We start from the raw sequence: 17,909 nt of genomic DNA on the forward strand, positions 1-17,909 counted from the left end.
AAATATCCTGTCAGGCCAGAAGTCAGAATTTCCCAAGAAGACTTTTATCATTCCGGTGACCTTGAAGATCCTCGGTCAAACTGTCAAGACTGAGGCCTTTGTGGACAGTGGGGCCGACGGGGTTTTTATGGACCGCCAATTCGCCCTGAAACACTCTGTTCCCTTAGTACCCTTGGCATCGGAAATTGAGATTTGTGGGTTAAACGGGGAACCATTATCCCAAGGTAAAATTACCTCTTGCACTAGCCAGATTTCTTTGTTTATTGGAGCCACACACTCTGAAAAATTGTCCTTTTATGTGACTGTCTGTACTTTTGCCCCATTGGTGTTGGGGTTACCCTGGTTAAGGGCCCACAATCCTCAATTTGACTGGGTCTCTAGGGAGATTCTTAGTTGGGGTACTGATTGTTTCAGGAGTTGCTTGAGCCTTCCAGTCAGGCTCTCGCAGCTAAGTTTGCCAGGATTGCCAGGGTGTTATGCAGATTTTGCGGACGTGTTCTCCAAAAAAGTTGCAGAGGTACTACCTCCCCATCGCCCCTATGACTGTGCCATTGATTTGTTGCCAAATGCTAAGCTTCCCAAGAGCAGGTTGTACTCCCTGTCACGTCCTGAGACTCAGGCTATGGCAGAGTACATTCAGGAGAACTTGGCTTAGGGATTTATCAGACCTTCACAGTCTCCAGTTGGGTCGGGGTTCTTCTTCGTGGGTAAAAAGGACGGTTCGTTGCGACCCTGCATCGACTTCAGGGAATTGAACCGTATCACGATTAAAAACTCATACCCACTGCCTCTCATTTCGGTCTTGTTTGACCAGCTTCGTACTGCCACCATTTTTTCTAAGATTGACCTACGCGGTGCGTACAATCTAATCCGAATAAGAGAGGGGGATGAATGGAAGACTGCCTTTAATACCCACTCAGGGCATTATGAATATTTGGTGATGCCTTTTGGACTCTGTAATGCCCCGGCAGTCTTCCAGGATTTCATGAATGATGTGCTCAGGGAATATTTGGATAGATTCTTAGTTGTATACTTAGATGACATCCTAATCTTCTCCCATTCCCTGGAGGAACATCGGAAGCATGTACGCTTAGTCCTCCAGAAACTCAGAGACCACCGGCTTGGGGCGAAGCTGGAGAAGTGCGAATTTGAAGTTCAGCAAATCGCATTTCTAGGATATATTATCTCCCCAGAAGGTTTCCAAATGGAGGGTTCCAAGGTACAGGCAGTCCTGGATTGGGTGCAGCCCACTAGTTTGAAGGCGCTTCAGCGTTTCCTGGGCTTTGCGAATTTTTATAGACGATTTATCGCTGGATTTTCGTCTATAGTGGCGCCCTTGGTGGCACTCACTAAGAAAGGGGCGGATGTTGCTCACTGGTCTTGTGAGGCTAAAGCGGCTTTTGCCCGTCTCAAAAGGGCATTTGTTTCGGCCAAGGTGCTGCGACACCCAGATCCAGAGCGTCCTTTTGTGGTGGAGGTGGATGCCTCTGAGATGGGTATTGGGGCAGTGCTTTCTCAGATGGGAGTGTCTGATAATCGCCTTCATCCCTGTGCTTACTTTTCCCGTAAATTTTCGCCTGCCGAGATGAATTATGACGTGGGTAACCGGGAATTGTTGGCTATTAAGGATGCACTCGAGGAGTGGAGACACTGGCTTGAGGGGGCTAAGTTTGTGGTCTCAATTCTCACTGACCATAAGAATCTGGCATATTTAGAGTCAGCGAAGCGTCTCAATGCCAGGCAGGCACGATGGGCTTTGTTTTTTGCTCGCTTTAATTTTTTGATAACATATCGCCCTGGGTCAAAAAACATCAAGGCTGATGCGCTCTCGCGGAGTTTTGCTCCAATCCAGGAGACCACCGAGGAGCCGTTGCCCATTGTTTCCCCATCATGTATTAAAGTGGGCATTACCCAGGACCTCTTATCATTAGTCCTTAGAGCACAGGAGCAGGCTCCTCCAGACCTTCCGGTAGGTCTTTTGTTTGTGCCTCCTAGGTTAAGACAGCGAGTGTTCCTGGAATTCCATGCCAAGAAGTCGGCAGGTCACCCGGGTATTGCCAGAACTCGGGAGTTGCTATCTAGGGCGGTGTGGTGGCCCTCGGTGGCTAAGGATGTGGATCAGTGGGTTCGGGCATGTGACATCTGTGCCCGAAATAAGACTCCTAGAGGGGTTCCTGTTGGCCCATTACATCCACTCTCTATCCCATCTAAGCCATGGACCCACATTTCAATGGATTTTGTGGTGGACTTGCCCAAATCCTCGGGGATGACAGCCATCTGGGTTGTCGTTGACAGGTTTTCGAAGATGGCGCACTTCGTTCCACTGGTTGGGCTGCCATCAGCCAGACGCCTGTCTGAATTATTTATGCTGCATGTTGTGCGTCTCCACGGGTTGCCACTTGATGTGGTCTCTGACCGCGGATCCCAGTTTGTGGCCAAATTCTGGAGGGCATTTTGTTCCGATCTCCAGATTTCTGTCAGCTTGTCGTCAGGCTACCATCCGCAGTCTAATGGGCAGACTGAAAGGGTGAACCAGTCCTTGGAGCAGTTCCTCAGGTGTTATGTCTCCAAGTGTCAGACTGACTGGGTTGCTCATCTGTCCATGGCGGAGTTTGCCTATAACAACGCGGCTCACTCTGCTACAGGGATCTCTCCCTTCCTTTGTGTGTATGGGCATCATCCTAAGGCCAATTCTTTTGACCCCCTGGACTCCACGCCTGGTGGTTCCTCTGTGGTTTCGGTCCTTAGAGGTATTTGGCGGAAAGTGAAGAAAGCCCTTGTGTCTGTGTCATTAGTGACCAAAAGGGTTTTTGATAAGCGGAAAAGACCCTGCAGCTTCAAATTAGGAGACTTCGTCTGGTTGTCTACCAAGAATTTGAAGTTGAGACAGCCATCTCATAAGTTAGGGCCCCGGTTCATCGGCCCTTATAAGATCACCAGGGTTATCAATCCGGTGGCATTTCAGTTAGATCTGCCCCGTTCTTTGGGTATCAATAAAACATTTCATTGTTCCCTTTTAAAACGGGCGATTAGTAATCCTTCTTCCAGTGGAAGACCTTCCCCTCTTCTGATACGTGGCCAGAGGGAGTTTGTTGTTGAAAGGATTCTTGACTCCAAGGTGGTTCGGGGTCGGCTGTCATTTTTGGTGCACTGGAAGGGGTATGGCCCGGAGGAGCGGTCGTGGGTGCGCAGTTGTGATCTTCATGCCCCCAGACTGATACGCTCTTTCTTCTCGCAGTTCCCCGATAAACCCGGTGGTAGGGGTTCTTTGACCCCTCGTCAGAGGGGGGGTACTGTTAGGGTCTCCTGCCCTGTGCTGCCACGTCGTCATGGCAACCGGGAGACAAGTGCTAGTGGAGTAACCTGAGCGCAGCTGATACTCCGGTTCGGGTCTTTTGCTGTGCAGTGGTTATAGGCTCTGTGCACGGCAGGGGATCCGGTGCTGGTTTTTGTGCTCACAGTCTGTGAGGTCTGAGTGGGGCGTGGACAGCACCTGCTTTATAAGGCCTCTTTTCAGGGTAAGCAGATGCTGCTGAATCTTTGTTGGTTAGTCAGTTCATGAAAGTTAGCCAGTACTGTGTAGCTTTGTATTTGTTTGTTGCTTACTGCAAATAGGCCTGGGGATTTGGTATTACACTCTGCCAATCCAGACCTAGCAGTAAGACTGGAGTCAGTCGTTTAGCTTGCTGGGGTTCTGTTACCACTCTGTGAACTTAGCAAGTTTGCGGCTGTATTCTAAGACTTGCCTGTCTAATCCTGTCTCACTGTGCTAGGTGTCAGGGGTCAGTTTAGTGGCAGTAAGCTAAAACCTGTGCACTGCAAGTGAGAAATAGGATTGTGGAGACTCTCCTTGTGTCTATCATTCCATCTCTGACCAAGGAGTTTACTGCCACACCCGTTGGTAACCCTTTAGGGTTTTGCTGTTGCCCTTAGCAACAGCATTTCGGGTTCTCTATGTATTAAAACACAACATCTTGCTTTTTCCATCTGTGCAGTTCTAATACAAAGGAGATACCCAGTTCCTTAGCCTCTGGGCTTCTCTGTTCACTTTGTGTGTATTTTGTTACCCTATTACCTTCTGTGTACGTTATGTCATATTCCCCAGTTTGTCTGTGAGTCCATTTGTTTTGCATAACAGTTCAAACACCAGTACATTCCTGCAGACACTGGAGTGCATAACAGTTCTGACACCAGTACTTTCCTGCAGGCACTGGTGTGCATAACATCATCACATGCGATTTCCCTTGAACTGCCCAGAAGCTCCCCGGCAGTACTGGACTCACAATATCATACACAAGTGCTCATTAGCACTCACGAGTCACGACCTACTCACGATTGATCACTAGCGATCTAACTATGGGGGTCATTCCGAGTTGTTCGCTCGTTATTTTTTTTTGCAACGGAGCGATTAGTCGCTAATGCGCATGCGCAATGTCCGCAGTGCGACTGCGCCAAGTAAATTTGCTATGCAGTTAGGTATTTTACTCACGGCATTACGAGGTTTTTTCTTCGTTCTGGTGATCGTAATGTGATTGACAGGAAGTGGGTGTTTCTGGGCGGAAACTGGCCATTTTATGGGTGTGTGCAAAAAAACGCTACCGTTTCTGGGAAAAACGCGGGAGTGGCTGGAGAAACGGAGGAGTGTCTGGGCGAACGCTGGGTGTGTTTGTGACGTCAAACCAGGAACGAAACTGACTGAACTGATCGCAGATGCCGAGTAAGTCTGGAGCTACTCAGAAACTGCTAAGAAGTGTCTATTCGCAATTCTGCTAATCTTTCGTTCGCAATTTTGATAAGCTAAGATTCACTCCCAGTAGGCGGCGGCTTAGCGTGTGCAAAGCTGCTAAAAGCAGCTTGCGAGCGAACAACTCGGAATGACCCCCTATGTGCACCTCATCACATGTGACATTGACAGATCTTACCTGCAGTACATAAGATCTGAAAACCCAACTTTCAGCCCGTGGGAGCGCGCCTCAGATCGTAATCGTAAGTAGAATACATATGATGTAGTATAATTACTTGCAATACATCGGTCCAATGCATCAAAATCACATCAAAAAGTCTTGAGTCGTTCTGATGTATGGGCACCTTAAGAAATATGAGATCCAAATAAAAATGGCAAATTTCAGTACTTGCAGCGCGGGTGCAAATTTTCTACAAAATTTGACTTGGGAGAAGTGAATTATCTAGCCCAGTGGTTCTCAAACTTTTTTGAGTATCATACGTTTTTTCATGGCACCCCTAGGCCCAAGCCCGGCGCTACCCGCTCAGTAACAGGATGCAAAGCAGGTAGGCGCCAGGCTGGAGAGGTGCTCTCCCTCCCTGCTCTTCATCCCTGTGCTGCACCGCCCTGTACCCCCTGAAGCTTCCCCCTACCCCCCTGCAGTCAGAGCCGGCGGAACCCGCTGAGCAAAGGGATGCAAAGCAGGTAGGCGCCACGCTAGAGAGGCGCCTTCACTGCTCTGCATCCCTGCTGCTATCCAGCTCACTGTTGCTGCCGGCTACCGCTGCGTCTGTCACACTGTATGACAGGCAGCAGCACAGGCAATGTGAAGCTGGGATGGGGAAGAATTTCCCACTTGTCCTTACACAGTAACCCCGGGAGCCGCTGTCATGTGGCGCAGGGAGAGGGTCGGGGTCCCATCTAGCTCATCCCTCCTCCCAGCAGCAGGCACCGGAACTAAGTATAAGGTCATAGTGGAAGACCTGCATTTCTGGAAAAACTGTAGCCCCCCCCCCAGGTCACCGGGCTCTGCCAGAGAAACCACAAGTGACTGCCAAATGGAGTGTTGTCCCTGGCTCTGCGGTCACGCAGCAGATGATGAGGAACTGGTCATCTCTCACTGCCACCAATGGGCTGCAGAGAGGATGCCTCTACTCTGTCCCAGCTCAGACTCCGCCCCCTATGCGACGTGAAGCCCCGCCCTTTTTTCTCCCATACCTTATGTCTCTGATTATCCTACCCTAGTCTCCACCCCTTCCTCTCCTCTCCTTACCCTGTCTGTGACTAGTTTGTCACTCCTTCTTCCCAAGCACCAGCTCCGCAGTCTGCTGAGACCAGGCAGCCTACTTCCTGCTCAGGTAAGTATGTAGGGGTATATTAATGCAGGCCGGGGAATGTATTAATGTTATCTGTGGGGGTTATGTTAAGAGGATGGGGGTGTAGTAACATTATTGGGGGTATATTATTGGTATCAGGGTGGGGGTGTATTAATATAATGTATTAATTAATATAATTAATATAATATATTAATACATTACTATTATCTGGGTGGTGGGGGTCTATTACTGCTATCTGGGTGGTGGGGGTCTATTATGGGGGTATATGACTGCTATGTGGGTGGTGGGGTGGGGGCATATTAATATTCTGGGGGTACAGTATATTACTGCTATGTGGGTGGTGGGAGCATATTAATATTCTGGGGGTACAGTATATTACTGCTATGTGGGTGGTGGGGTGGGGGCGTATTAATACTGGGCCTGATTTAGAGGTGGGTGGATCTGCAGTAGCTGCAGCAGCTGGTACTATGTCTTTATGCTAATGTTGCAGCCAGTGGGCATCCTAATGTGATGTCCACCGGCTGTAACACAAATGTGTCGTTGTGTGCATGAAGACAGGCCATCGACCAAATATCAGTCGCACCATGAGACGTTAAAGCATCCCTGTGGTGCTCAAAATGTCCATTGTATCATAGCTGCCAGTGCCAGTGGAACTGCATCTTTTGACGCAGTCCCTGACATTGACACGCCTACCGCCATTAGACTCCTCCCAGGAACGCCTATCGAAACTGCATGGTTCTCCATGCAATGCTGATATGTGTCTCCTAGTGGTAATGATTGGGACACATTATATTGGCTCCACTTGACTTGCTAGGACTCATACATTCATAGGATTCTGTACTTTTACATGTCTGCAGATCTGAAGGCTCCGACTTCAAAAAACCAAGTGTGCAGAAGACGGGATCAGTGGAGTGGAGCAGATGCCTTCAGCGGTAAGTAGCTGGGACATGCACCCACCCACACATTTTATATTATAAAACACACACACGCATATACATATATATATATATATATATATATTGTAAATGCTGATTTACATACAGGACTAAAAGCAACACTTTAAAAAGACATTTCATACACTTTAAATGGAGCCGCTGTGGCCGCTATACTTAATCCTCAACCTACGTACTTATTACACCATTAGCGTACAGAGCCCCGTACCGTGTACGTACTTTGCGTACAAACGCCGCGCTGGCTGTACAAAGTACACTCAGAGCGTACACACCCAAAGATACACCGTGAACCCTTAACAGCTATGCATGCAATAGTAATATACTTTAAACCTTAGCAGGGAAAGGAAAACACGACACCAGATTGTATTTAAAATGCCGGGTTCCGATACCACAACATATTATTACTGAAAGGGGGTTACAATAACAAAGCAATACAATACAAAAGAATAATGGCTACAGTCAATGGTACATACGTGTTTGGTTTTCGCCGCGCTACCGAGTCTGGTCCTCGGTCATCTAGATAGATAACTTTAAGAGTATTGTGTGACCAGGCCTGCAGCTGGCTCCTTTTATACAATCTTCCAAAACTTATCACAATGGATACTGTAATCTCTTTGTCCATTGGACACAGGGATGGTCATTTACAGTACAGGAGAGGTCATAGGTTGGTTTGAATAGGTGGGCGATGTCTGTTCCAGATGCACTTGTGGGTGGTCTCCTCTGGGTTCCCGCCGCATACCTAATGTACAGTAAATACAGTTTATATCTATATTCTGCTCCTGCACATAACTATTTGCAGGAACGTGCGATCTACTGCAAACCAACACCGGAATATTACCTTTAAAATACCCTACAGCTGGATACCAAACACCACCTTATAACCTTGTTCTGTCCCCTCCTATCCTGTAAAGGTGAATCCCTTTGTTCTGATACAATTTAAACTGTTGTAACTTGCTGGTGTGGTGCAGGGAGACTATGTGTACATTGTGCACTATTTGGATTAAATATGTAATGTGTTTTTATAGCTTTTCCATGCGTCCACAAACTCTACCATAAATACTCATACCACGCGCTAATGCGCAGGACCGTGGGAGCGACCATATGCAAATTGCGAATATTCGCACGCACGGCAGAACAAGTACACGCACGGAGGCCATCTGTGTGTAGTTTGTACATGATGTGTGTACTGCAATATTTTTCAACTTTGACAGTCCACCCTTTGGCAGTCACCAATAACTGCCACTATCTAATCAATAAACAGAAAAATATCTATACAATATCTACAAAAGCTTGGATGGTTGGGGGAGAGTTGTAGGTGGGAAATGTATGACCTAGTGGGATAGTAAATGCATGTATGTATGAATCCATGTCTGAGGTGCATGTATCATTGTGCCGTATATGTTCTACATAAGCTTCGAGGTATTGCGAAGTATACATTAAATCCTTCTCATCCCGTATTAAGGGTCTGTAAATGGGCCAACAAACACTACTGAGCTCTTTTCGGCTTCTTGTTCCAACAAATAGGGTGCACATTTAGTTGATGATACATGGAGGGGGAAACATATGTGAGTGATAGTATATGTGGATATCACCTGTCGACTATGTGTGCCATTAGCTGGAGGTTGCAGAGATGAAGATAAGACACATATATAAAAATAAGAATTTACTCACCGGTAATTCTATTTCTCGTAGTCCGTAGTGGATGCTGGGTACTCCGTAAGGACCATGGGGTATAGACGGTCTCCGCAGGAGACTGGGCACTCTTAAAAGAAAGATTAGGTACTATATCTGGTGTGCACTGGCTCCTCCCTCTATGCCCCTCCACCAGACCTCAGTTAGGGAAACTGTGCCCGGAAGAGCTGACATTACTAGGAAAGGATTTGGAATCCAGGGTAAGACTCATACCAGCCACACCAATCACACTGTACAAATCGTGATAACTATACCCAGTTAACAGTATGAACAATAACTGAGCCTCTCTCAACAGATGGCTCATACAATAACCCTTTAGTTAAGCAATAACTATATACATGTATTGCAGAGAGTCCGCACTTGGGACGGGCTCCCAGCATCCACTACGGACTACGAGAAATAGAATTACCGGTGAGTAAATTCTTATTTTCTCTGACGTCCTAGTGGATGCTGGGTACTCCGTAAGGACCATGGGGATTATACCAAAGCTCCCAAACGGGCGGGAGAGTGCGGATGACTCTGCAGCACCGAATGAGCAAACTCAAGGTCCTCCTCAGCCAGGGTATCAAACTTGTAGAATTTTGCAAAAGTGTTTGAACCCGACCAAGTAGCAGCTCGGCAAAGTTGTAAAGCCGAGACCCCTCGGGCAGCCGCCCAAGAAGAGCCCACCTTCCTCGTGGAATGGGCTTTTACTGATTTAGGATGCGGCAGTCCAGCCACAGAATGTGCAAGCTGAATGGTGCTACAGATCCAGCGAGCAATAGACTGCTTTGAAGCAGGAGCACCCAGCTTGTTGGGTGCATGCAGGATAAATAGCGAGTCAGTTTTTCTGACTCTAGCCGTCCTGGAAACATAAAGTTTCAGGGCCCGGACTACGTCCAGCAACTTGGAATCCTCCAAGTCCCTAGTAGCCACAGGCACCACAATAGGTTGGTTCAAATGAAACGATGATACCACCTTAGGGAGAAATTGGGGACGAGTCCTCCATTCTGCCCTTTCCATATGGAAGATCAGATATGGGCTTTTACATGACAAAGCCGCCAATTCTGACACACGCCTAGTCCAAGCTAAGGCCAAAAGCATGACCACTTTCCACGTGAGATATTTTAGCTCCACGGTCTTAAGTGGCTCAAACCAGTGGGATTTTAGGAATCCAATACACGTTAAGATCCCAAGGTGCCACTGGAGTCACAAAAGGGGCTGAATATGCAGCACCCCTGTAACAACGTCCGAACTTCAGGCAGTGAAGCCAGTTCTTTTTGAGAGAAAAAGGGATAGGGCCGAAATCTTGGCCTTTATGGATCCTAATTTTAGGCCCATAGTCACTCCTGACTGTAGGAAGTGCAGGAATCGACCCCCCTGGAATTCCTCTGTAGGGCCTTCCCGGCCGCACACCAAGCAACCTATTTTCGCCATATACAGTGAAAAAGTCTTGCTGTCACGTCTTTCCTAGCCTTTATCAGCGTAGGAATAACTGCATCCGGAATGCCCTTTTCCGCTAGGATCCGGCGTTCAACCGCCATGCTGTCCAACGCAGCCGCGGTAAGTCTTGGATCAGACAGGATCCCTGTTGCAACATGTCCTGACTGAGAGGCAGAGGCCATGGGTCCTCTGAGAGCATTTCTTGCAGTTCCGGGTACCGAGTCCTTCTTGGCCAAATCCTCCGTTTATTACAATTCTCAGCCCTTGGGTCTGAGAGGAAGAGGAGGGAATATATAGACCGACTGGAACACCCACGGTGTTACTAGTGCGACCACAGCTATCGTCTGAGAGTCCCTTGACCCAGCGTAAAACCTTTTTTATCTTTTTATTGAGGTGGGACGCCATGTAGTCCACCTGAGGCAGTTTCCATAAATTTGCAAAACTGCGTGAAGACTTCCTGATGAAGTCACCACTTTCCCGGGTGGAGGTCGTGTCCACTCCCAGAATGAACACTGCTGACAGTGCGCTTACTTGATTTTCCGCCCAGCGAAGAATTCTGGTGGCTTCTACCCTCGCCACCCTGCTCCTTGTGCCGCCCTGGTGGTTTACATGAGCCCCTGCGGTCTGACTGGATCAGAACCGGTTGGTCGCGAAGCAGGAACTCCGCTTGACTTAGGGCGTTGTATATGGCCCTTAGTTCCAGGATATTGATGTGAAGGCAAGTCTGTTGGCTTGACCACAAACCTTGGAATTTTCTTCCCTGTGTAACTGCCTCCCACCCTCGGAGGCTTGCATCCGTGGTCACCAGTATCCAGTCCTGAATGCCGAATCTGCGGCCCTCGAGAAGGTGAGCACTCCGCAGCCACCACAGGAGAGACACCCTGGCCCTGGGGGAGGGTGATTAACCGATGCATCTGAAGATGTGATCCGGACCACTTGTCCAGTAAGTTCCATTGTCCTTGCATGGAACCAGCCGAATGGGATGGCCTCGTATGATGCCATCATCCTTCCCAGGACTCGAGTGCAGTGATGCACTGACACCTGTTTTGGTTTTCAATGGATTCCTGACCAGTGTCATGAGCTCCTGAGCTCTCTCTATCGGGAGATAAACCCTCTTCTGGTCTGTGTCTAGGATCATGCCTAGGCGAGGCAGATGAGCTGTAGGAACCAACTGCGACTTTGGAATATATAGAATCCAGTCGTGTTGCCGTTTCACTTCCAGAGAAGGTGATACGCTGTCCAGCAACTGCTCTATTGATCTCGCTTTTATGAGATCATCATCCAAGTATGTGATAATAGTGACACCTTGCTTCCGCAGGAGCACCATCATATCCGCCATTACCTTGGTGAAATTGGTAATGACAATACCGTATCGCAATTCTGAGGTACGCCTGATGAGGTGGATAAATGGGTGTCACGATCCGGGTATCTGGACGCCATTACTTACCCTTCAGATGCCTCCTAAGGCTGGCTCAGCGTTCCAGGACCGGATTCCACTGTTCCTGAGTTTCCACATGCAGAATGTCAGAGTGGTGATTTCATCAGCCGCGGCCTCCGCTGTGCCCGCGTGGTTAAATGTGCGCTTGTCAGTCTGGCGTCTCCTGTCTCCTGTGGCCGGCGTCGCCATTACTGTTTCAATTCTCACATGGATTACAAACCAAACTTCCCTCCAAGAGTCTGCATGGGCGCAGCCATCTTGGATTTTGTCATCTGATTATTTCCACCAATCTGCTGTCTGTATTGTTGATTTGCATAATTGCCTAGCCAACCCCTTCCTTGCTGCAGGTATAAGTATGCTGTGCCTGAGCAAGGAAGGCGTCAGTGCTTTGGTTGTCTAACCTAGTTCCAGTTTGTCTCTCTCCTGTGGTTGTCTTCCAGGTTCCAGCTCCTGTCTCCAGACTTCTGCTATAGAGACCCGCACCAGCATTCCATCTGCGGTGTAGCCTGACTCTCCGATCCATTCTGGACTCACCTGTTTCCAGCTACAACAATCACCTGCTTCCAGCCCAGCTTCCAGCAGTGTACAGCTTCTCTTAAAGGGCCGGTGTCTTTTCTGCAGTTTACCACTCTCCACCGGTATTATTATTTCACCGCTCTCAAACAATCACCTGCTTCCAGCCCAGCTTCCAGCAGTGTACAGCTTCTCTTAAAGGGCCGGTGTCCTTTTCTGCAGTTTACCACTCTCCACCGGTATTATTATTTCACCGCTCTCAAACTCCAAACTTCATTATTATTTCATCGCTCTCAAGTTCGTTTATTATTTAACTGGTTCCAGCCAGTATCCACTCCGTACCAACAACAGTCTGGTTCCAGCTAGTATCCACAGCAGCCGTTTTACCTTCAGCAGCCCAGCCTTTCCTGGAACATCAGCTGGTACGATCCTGGGTTCTCTCCATTGCTACAGTCAAGCCTGGTAAGGACTTTCCAACTAGAAGATTATAAGAACTGTCTCACACTACCAGTGCCTGTGGCCCTTGCCACCCTGTAGTACCCAGGAATTGTATTTATCCTCTGTTGACTTTTATGTTTCCTTTTACTGCTGCTGTGTTACGGAGTTTGTCATAATAAACATCATTGACTTTTATCCTGGTTGTCGTGGTCACGCCTTCGGGCAGTTATTCTACATGTTACTTACATGTCTAGGGGTCTGATACAACCTCCCAGGTTCCGTTACATCTCAGCCCCTATAACTGAGGCTGCCTCCCGTCAGCTCAGGCCCTCAGTTGTGACAGTAAGCACTGACCTAATGAATCCAGCCGGAGACCAGGATCAAGCGGCCAGGCCGATGCAAGAACTGGCAGCCCGACTTGAACATCAGGAGGCTGCACAGGGCCACATCATCCGCTGTCTCCAGGATCTCTCTACACGGCTGGATGGGATTCAAACGACCCTCCGTGGACCTGGCACGTCCGGTGCGTCCACTACAGTGACACCAGCTGTAACCCCACCCACCTTACCCATTTCCAGTCCACATCTTCATCTTCCAACGCCAGCAAAATTTGATGGATCTCCAAGGTTCTGCAGGGGATTTCTCAATCAATGTGAAATCCACTTTGAGCTTCTACCTGGCAATTTCTTCAGTGACCGTACCAAAATTGCCTATATCATCTCCCTTCTCAGTGGCTCAGCCCTTGACTGGGCATTACCTTTATGGGAGAAGTCTGATCCCCTGCTATCCTCCTATACTGACTTTGTAGCTACATTCAGGCGCATCTTCGACGAGCCAGGCCGGATAACATCTGCTTCATCGGAGATTCTCCGTTTACGCCAGGGAACACGTACTGTGGGACAGTATCTTATACAGTTTAAAATCCTGGCATCCGAACTGGCATGGAACGACGAGGCCCTGTATGCTGCATTCTGGCATGGCTTATCAAAACGCATCAAGGATGAGTTAGCTACCAGAGACTTGCCCTCTAAGTTGGATGAGCTAATTTCTCTTTGCACGAAGGTTGATATACGTTTCAGAGAGAGAGCAACCGAGCGAGGAAGATCATCTACTCCTAAATCTTCTGCTCCTCCTCCTCGTCAACCATCTCCATCCAAGGATGAGCCTATGCAAATTAGTCGTTCCCGTCTATCTTCCGCTGAGCGCCGAAGACGTCTCTCTGAGTCTCTCTGTCTCTACTGTGCAGCTCCGTCGCACACTATCAATGCCTGTCCCAAACGTCCGGGAAACTCCAGATCCTAGCTCGCCAAGGAGAGGGCTGGCTAGGAGTAATGATCTCCTCTCCATCTCCTCATGACTGTAACCTCCCAGTGTCGCTCCAAATTGCTCAACGTTACAGGAACGTCATTGCCCTCCTTGATTCCGGAGCAGCTGGGAATTTCATAACCGAAGCTTATGTTAAACGGTGGTCCCTACCCACCGAGAGACTGTCCTCGTCCATCTCTTTGACTGCCGTGGATGGCAGCAAGATTTTTGACGCAGTCATTTCCTTAAGGACTCTTCCAGTTCGTCTGAGAGTGGGAGTTCTTCATTCTGAGTATATTTCTTTTTTAGTGAATCCAAGAGCCACACATCCAGTGGTTTTAGGCCTTCCATGGCTCCGTCTCCACAACCCATCAATTGACTGGACGACTACGCAAATACTGGCATGGGGTCCCTCCTGTGCTGAGACTTGTTTAGCCAAAGTTCTTCCTGTTTGTTCTTCCTTCCCCAGGTCATCTGATGTTCCGCCTCCTCCATATCAAGACTTCACGGACGTGTTCAGTAAAGCCTCTGCTGATATCCTTCCTCCTCATAGAGAATGGGACTGCCCAATCGACCTCATTCCAGGGAAGGTTCCACCGCGAGGCCGAAATTATCCGTTGTCTCTGCCTGAGACACACTCCATGGAAGAGTACATCAAAGAGAACCCGGCGAAGGGTTTCATCCGACCATCTTCTTCTCCAGCCGGCGCAGGCTTCTTCTTCGTTAAGAAGAAAGACGGTGGTCTGCGTCCGTGCATCGACTACAGAGGTCTGAACGACATTACCGTCAAGAACCGATACCCTTTACCCCTGATTACCGAGCTCTTTGATAGAGTTAGTGGTGCAACTATTTTCACAAAGCTGGACTTGAGGGGTGCCTACAATCTCATCCGAATCCGTGAGGGTGACGAGTGGAAGACCGCCTTTAACACCCGTGATGGACATTATGAGTACCTCGTCATGCCCTTCGGATTGAGCAACGCTCAAGCGGTCTTCCAGCACTTCGTGAATGAGATTTTCAGGGACATCTTGTACCGCCATGTCGTGGTTTATCTAGACGACATCCTCATCTTTGCTAATAATCTCGAAGATCATCGTTTCTGGGTAAAAGAGGTTCTTTCCCGTCTCCGTGTCAATCACCTCTATTGTAAATTGGAGAAGTGTGTGTTTGAAGTTAAAACCATTCCGTTTCTAGGTTACATTGTGTCCGGTTCCGGACTAGAGATGGATCCTGAGAAACTCCAAGCAATCCAGAATTGGCCTATACCCTTAAGCCTCAAAGGGGTCCAGAGGTTCTTAGGGTTCGCCAATTATTATAGAAAATTTATACGAGACTTTTCCACCATTGTGGCGCCTATCACTGCATTAACCAAGAAAGGTGCTAATCCGTCCAAGTGGTCCGAGGAAGCTACACAGGCCTTTCACCTTCTGAAGCAACGGTTCATCTCTGCACCAGTTCTGAAACAGCCCGACACCGACTCTCCTTTTATCTTAGAGGTAGATGCCTCCTCCGTTGGAGTAGGAGCAGTGTTATCCCAGAGGGCCAAAGATGGACATCTACATCCTTGCAGTTTCTTCTCCCGGAAGTTCTCCCCAGCTGAGCGCAACTATGCCATTGGCGATCAGGAGTTGCTAGCCATCAAGCTCGCTCTGGAGGAGTGGAGATACCTGTTGGAGGGAGCTTCCCACTCAATCACCATACTTACCGACCACAAAAATCTTTTATATCTCAAAGGCGCACAATGTCTGAATCCTCGTCAGGCCAGATGGGCACTTTTCTTCTCTAGGTTTGACTTTAAACTCCAGTTCTGTCCGGGTTCTCAGAATCGTAAGGCCGATGCCCTTTCCCGCTCATGGGAGCAAGAAAATGAGTCCGAGTCTGCAGACAAGCATCCTATTATTAATCCGTTGGCATTCTCCACGGTAGGGATGGACTCTACGCCTCCACCAGGGAAAAGTTTTGTTAAGCCAGTTCCTCGGAAGAAGCTCATGCATTGGGCCCATGCTTCCCGTTTTGCTGGACATACAGGCATTCAGAAAACCCTTGAATTTATTTCTAAGTCCTACTGGTGGCCAACTCTGAAGAAGGACGTTATGGAATTTATTGCCTCCTGCCCAAAGTGTGCCCAACACAAAGTCTCCCGCCAGTCGCCTGCGGGGCAACTGGTTCCATTATCTGTTCCCCGTCGACCTTGGACCCATTTGTCGATGGACTTTGTTTCCGATCTACCTATCTGCAACAAGTTTAATACCATCTGGGTGGTAGTTGACCGGTTCACCAAGATGGCACATTTCATCCCTCTCACCGGTCTTCCATCAGCTTCCAAGTTGGCTCAAGTGTTTATACAAGAGATCTTCCGACTTCACGGTCTTCCTGAAGAGATCATCTCGGATCGTGGAGTACAATTTGTAGCCAAATTTTGGCGAAGTTTGTGTCAAGCCCTCTAAGTCAAGTTAAAGTTTTCCACGGCTTACCATCCTCAGACCAATGGTCAAACCGAGAGGGTGAATCAGGACTTGGAGGCCTTCCTCCGTATATATGTGTCTTCCTCTCAAGATGACTGGGTTCAACTCCTTCCTTGGGCCGAGTTCAGCCACAACAATCAATACCATTCCTCATCTTCTTCTACACCATTCTTCATTAATTATGGATTCCACCCTAAAGTCCCAGAATTCCAACCGCTTCCCGCAACTTCTGTTCCAGCAGTGGATGTCACCTTGCGTCAGTTTTCAAATAACTGGAGGAACGTCCGCGCAGCCCTGCTTAAAGCCTCATTCAGGTATAAGAAGTTTGCCGATAGGAAGTGTAGAGCGGTTCCTGCTCTCAAGGTGGGTGATCGTGTGTGGCTGTCCACGAAGAATTTGAGGTTGAGAGTTCCCAGCATGAAATTTGTACCTCGCTACATCGGACCCTTCAAGATTGAACAAGTCATCAATCCTGTTGCCTACAGGTTACAGTTACCATCCTTCTTGAAAATACCCAGGACATTTCATGTTTCTTTGTTGAAACCGCTGATCCTGAATCGGTTTCATTCCGCACTTCCTCCAGCTCCCAAAGTTCAGACTCAACGGGGAGTCGAGTACGAGGTGGCCAAGATTTTGGACTCACGTTTCCGTTACGGTCAGTTACAATACCTCATTGACTGGAAGGGCTATGGTCCTGAAGAACGCTCTTGGACCAATGCCTCAGACGTCCATGCTCCTGCCTTGGTCCGAAATTTCCACGCAAAGTTTCCTTTAAAGCCTAAGAAGTGTCCTGGGGCCACTCCTAAAGGGGGGGGTGCTGTCACGATCCGGGTATCTGGACGCCATTACTTACCCTTCAGATGCCTCCTAAGGCTGGCTCAGCGTTCCAGGACCAGATTCCGCTGTTCCTGAGTTTCCACATGCAGAATGTCAGAGTGGTGATTTCATCAGCCGCGGCCTCCGCTGTGCCCGCGTGGTTAAATGTGCGCTTGTCAGTCTGGCGTCTCCTGTCTCCTGTGGCCGGCGTCGCCATTACTGTTTCAATTCTCACATGGATTACAAACCAAACTTCCCTCCAAGTGTCTGCATGGGCGCAGCCATCTTGGATTTTGTCATCTGATTATTTCCACCAATCTGCTGTCTGTATTGTTGATTTGCATAATTGCCTAGCCAACCCCTTCCTTGCTGCAGGTATAAGTATGCTGTGCCTGAGCAAGGAAGGCGTCAGTGCTTTGGTTGTCTAACCTAGTTCCAGTTTGTCTCTCTCCTGTGGTTGTCTTCCAGGTTCCAGCTCCTGTCTCCAGACTTCTGCTATAGAGACCCGCACCAGCATTCCATCTGCGGTGTAGCCTGACTCTCCGATTCATTCTGGACTCACCTGTTTCCAGCTACAACAATCACCTGCTTCCAGCCCAGCTTCCAGCAGTGTACAGCTTCTCTTAAAGGGCCAGTGTCTTTTCTGCAGTTTACCACTCTCCACCGGTATTATTATTTCACCGCTCTCAAACAATCACCTGCTTCCAGCCCAGCTTCCAGCAGTGTACAGCTTCTCTTAAAGGGCCGGTGTCCTTTTCTGCAGTTTACCACTCTCCACCGGTATTATTATTTCACCGCTCTCAAACT

Source organism: Pseudophryne corroboree, chromosome 2, assembly GCF_028390025.1.
Source record: "Pseudophryne corroboree isolate aPseCor3 chromosome 2, aPseCor3.hap2, whole genome shotgun sequence".
Taxonomy (NCBI): Eukaryota; Metazoa; Chordata; class Amphibia; order Anura; family Myobatrachidae; genus Pseudophryne; species Pseudophryne corroboree.